Source organism: Heteronotia binoei, chromosome 16 (assembly GCF_032191835.1).
Source record: "Heteronotia binoei isolate CCM8104 ecotype False Entrance Well chromosome 16, APGP_CSIRO_Hbin_v1, whole genome shotgun sequence".
In the NCBI taxonomy this organism is placed as follows: domain Eukaryota; kingdom Metazoa; phylum Chordata; class Lepidosauria; order Squamata; family Gekkonidae; genus Heteronotia; species Heteronotia binoei.
In genome coordinates this window covers 41149160-41153423 of record NC_083238.1, presented here as the reverse complement: position 1 = coordinate 41153423, position 4264 = coordinate 41149160, and the positions used below count along the sequence as shown (strand labels likewise).

General features: G+C 43.5%; 1 non-coding gene across 1 annotated transcript; it reads right to left on the bottom strand.

Moving 5' to 3' along the window:
- Nucleotides 1-949: 949 nt before the first annotated feature.
- TRNAA-UGC (transfer RNA alanine (anticodon UGC)) lies at nt 950-1025 on the bottom strand. Its single transcript has one exon. It is a non-coding gene; the product is annotated as a tRNA-Ala (tRNA).
- Between the last annotated feature and the right edge of the window lie 3239 nt (nt 1026-4264).

Genomic DNA, 4264 nt, shown 5'->3' with positions numbered 1-4264 from the left:
AGGAAGAGTCAAGACTTCAGAGCCTTCTTGTTCCATGCCATTGCTGTTTTTTAAAGGGAGTTGTAGAAGGCAGTATTTTCAGAGAATTACAGATGCAGATGACTAGATAGTTTCCATCCTTTCAGACAATTTGAATCAAAAATCTACAAATGGGGGACCATGAGAATCACAGATTGTTTTACTGCTCTACAGGAAGGGTGGACTAAAAATCGAATCCAATAAATAAAAATAAATAAATAATTGCTTCAAAATGGGGAGATAAAAGCTCACCTTCTTTATCATCCTGGCAAAATAAGGTGTGGGAAAGTTTTGTTCATTGCAAAATTACAAGTTGTCATCTCATGTCTAACTTACAAAATTATCAAGAAAAATTTACAGCAGTATGGTTTCCAGTAGTATCATATTTGACTCAGCAAAATGTGACTCCTAATAAGCCTTCTTATCGGGACTTGCTATTTGTCTAATACACGCCATTCCTTATTTGAATCTTCTCTGTAGCAAATATGTATTTGTCTTTGTTTCAATGTATTGTTCTATTGGTTTGGTGTATGTTAAAAATAAAGGTTATTTCAAAAATAAAAATACCCCCCAAAACAAAAAAGAATCGCAGGGGGAATTCCACCCCTCCCCCACTCAGTCAATCACTCATTGTCCGTCCGTCCTTCCTTCCTTCCTTCCTTCCTTCCTTCCTTCCTTCCTTCCTTCCTTCCTTCCTTCCTTCCTTCCTTCCTTCCTTCCTTCCTTCCTTCCTTCCTTCCTTCAAAACCCCCACCTTCTCCTCAACAGACCTTTGAAAGAATCTGATATTTATTCATAGCTAACTGAGCTGCCTTATACTGAATCAGACCATCAGTTCATCAGGATCAGCATTATCTACTCAAACTGGCAGCAGCTCTCCAGGGTCTTAGATAGAGGTGTTTCACATTACGTACTGCCTGGTTCTTTCAACTGGAGAGGCCAGGGATTGAACCTGGGCATTCTGCATGCAAAGCAGAAGCTCTTCTACTGAGCCAGAATCCCTCTCCATTGGTTTACTTACCCTTCATTCAAAACAACCAGGGATATGTCTATGGAGAGAGGCAACTAGGATTTCCACTGGGCTGTAAGAATGTTTGTGCACAGAATGCTATTGATTTAACTGTACTGTTCTATCCAGATATGCAGGAAGTAACCCATCAAACCCACAAACAACTGAAGCACATGACAAAAGTTAACCCTCTGCTTACAACTGGTGAGCAGAACGTGAGCTGAACAGGCAAGGGTTTGAAAATGCTTGTTCTTGGCACACCAGAGTTCTTGCTGTGGAAGATGCATGCAAAGATGCATTCACCAGCCTTCAAATACTGGACCTGCACATCACTGAATATTGCAGGGATGATATTTTCTCCCTTTCTCACAATACGAGAACTCGTGGGCACTGAATGAAATTGCTGAGCAGTCGGGTTAGAATGGATAAAAGGAAGTACTTCTTCACCTAAAGGCTGATTAGCACATGAAATTCACTGCCATGGGAAGTGGTGGTGGCTACAAGCATAGACAGCTTCAAGAGGGGATTGGATAAGCATATGGAGCAGAGGTCCATCAGTGGCTATTAGCCACAGCATATTGTTGGAATTCTCTGTCTGGGATAGTGATGCTCTGTATTCTTGGTGCTTGGGGGGCACAGTGGGAGGGCTTCTAGTGCCCTGGTCCCACTGGTGGACCTCCTGATGGTGCCTGGTTTTTTAGCCATTGTGTGACACATAGTGTTGGACTGGATGGGCCATTGGCCTGATTCAACATGGCTTCTCTTATGTGGCGATGATGATGATGATGATGATGATGATGATGATGATGATGATGATGATGATGATGATGATTGAGCAGGAATGCAATTCCAGCTGGCTTGACATAGGGGGTGTGGCCTAATATGCAAATTAGATCTTGCTGGGCTTTTTCTACAAAACCCCCTATGTGAAACAATGGTGGCATTGGGGTGTGGCCTAATATGTAAATGAGTTTTGCTAGGCTTTTGCTGCAAACAAAACAAAACCCTGAATATTGCCCTGCTGTTGGGCTATCATAATCATTCACCTTCTAACTTCTTGCTTTGTCTGCACAAGAATGTCAAGGAGGTAAATAATAATGATAGTGTAATATCCAGTGATGGATGAATACAGCCAACGCAAGTGTTCTCCAGTCAAGGTCAGGTAATGTTTGGTAAATTGTTACTGTGGTGATCCTAACAAATCCTAATGAATGGGAGACACCAAGTAGCTATACCAGGGGTGGGGAACAGTGACTCTCCAGATATTTTTTGCCTACAACTCCCATCAACCCCAGCCAGCATGGCCAATGGCTGGGGCTGATGGGAGTTGTAGGTAAAAAACATCTGGAGAGCCACTGTTCCCCACCCCTGAGCTATACCTTTACAATGTCATCCTACACAGATTTACACTTTTGTAATTCCATTGATTTCCATGGGTTTACACAGGTATGAGTCAACTTAAGGATGCCATTTCCAGTCCTTTTGGGGACCAAAACATTAATGCTAAGAGTGTACAATTTCCTTTTCATCCTAGAAGACAAAAGTTCCCTTAATATATTTGAAATTCTGCATTTCTCTAAAATACTATATTTTCCTGATGTTAAACACATAGTAGGTGGCCCACTCAGTATTTTCTATGTTAAAAAAGGGAACTCTGATAACACTGGTTTTGTTCTTTTTCTTTCTTTTTTTTTATTTGGTGAACTGGACTGTAATACAATTTAACCAGCCAGCTTCTAGTGTGATAAGAGTGTTCTTTTATTCACAGATGAGGTGGCAGGAACACACATGGTTTCATTATTCACTGTTCTCTCACCTTCAAATGCTAATAAAAACCAGGCACTGAGTGGGAGAAATATACCACAGTTTACCTCTCCATTTTTGAGTACAGTGGAGATGGTTGCCACCATGTTGGTTGGAAATGACTCAATTTTAGCAAGGCAAAATGAGCCTTGGGACAGCTTTGGATCCCTTGTATGACAGCAGTGGTGCTTCGTACACCCAGAGAATGGCCTCGGCTTAGAGACAGTGCAGTTTTATTGCAAAAGTGAAGGAGATCCGGCCCTGGAGCGGTGTAGATGGAGATCTGCCTGAGGACTAGATGTAAATTGATTTGTTCATGGCTGATAGGGCTGGGGATGCTGTTGTACGAACCTCTTTGAAAAACCAAATAAGAAATGGGACCTGATTGTTCAGAGGAGGAGGAGATTGGATTTATACCCTGCCCTTCAATAGGAGTGTCAGAGTGGTTTACAATCTCCTTCCCTTCCTCTCCCTACAACAGACACCCTGTGAGGTAGGTGGGGCTGAGAGAGCTCTTTGAGAGCTACACTTGGGAGACCGGCTCTGAGAAAACTGTGATTGACCCAAGGTCACTCAGAAAGTGCATATGGAAGAGTGGGGAATTAAACCCGGTTCTCCCAGATTAGAGTCTGCACATTTAACCACTACACCAAACTGGTTTCTTGGGCCACTGGAGATGGTTATGGGGGAGACATTCAAAAGACCTCCTTGTCTTTTGCCTTATGTTATTGACCCATGCACCTTCTCTATGGGCCACATGGTACCAGCTGTTTGCTACTGAAATGACAAGAATTTTTGGGGTCTCCTATGACAGGTCGTTCAGATTTTTTTTTTGCCTACATCATGTCACAGAAGGGTGGGGTTAGGGATGCCAGTCCCCAGGTTTGGGTGGGGTATCCCTTTGCTTTTGGACTCTGCCCTGAACAGCCATGTCCCTGTGCAATGTTGATGACGTGATGACATCACACAGAAGTGACACCAACACATTGGCAACATTGTGTGGTGATGCGCTGCTTTTTGGGCAAAACTATGGCTTGAGCCCAAAAAGTCGAGGTTCACTGTGCAATGTCATCAGTCCAATGATGCCATTTCCATGTGACATCGTCATGTTGGGGACATCCTCATCAACTCCTGGAATGCCCCCCAGATCCCCCTGCCTGGGGTGACAAGGGGACTTGACAACTCTAGGTGGGATAAAGAGACCTGTTATTTGGACTGGTTAGACCATAAGTAGGGATGGCAAGAATAGGGCAAGTTTCTCATAATATCTGTAGGCAAATTGGAGAGTACCCTGAGGCATCTGTGACGGAAAGCAATGGGTTAAGAATAAACTGAAGACGCACAGGGCTGCGTCAGGTGACCTGAGGGTGGGGGCTAAGTGCTCAGAGCTCTCAGGGAGGGAAAAAAGTGAGTTGGTGACAAGAGACTGCTGAG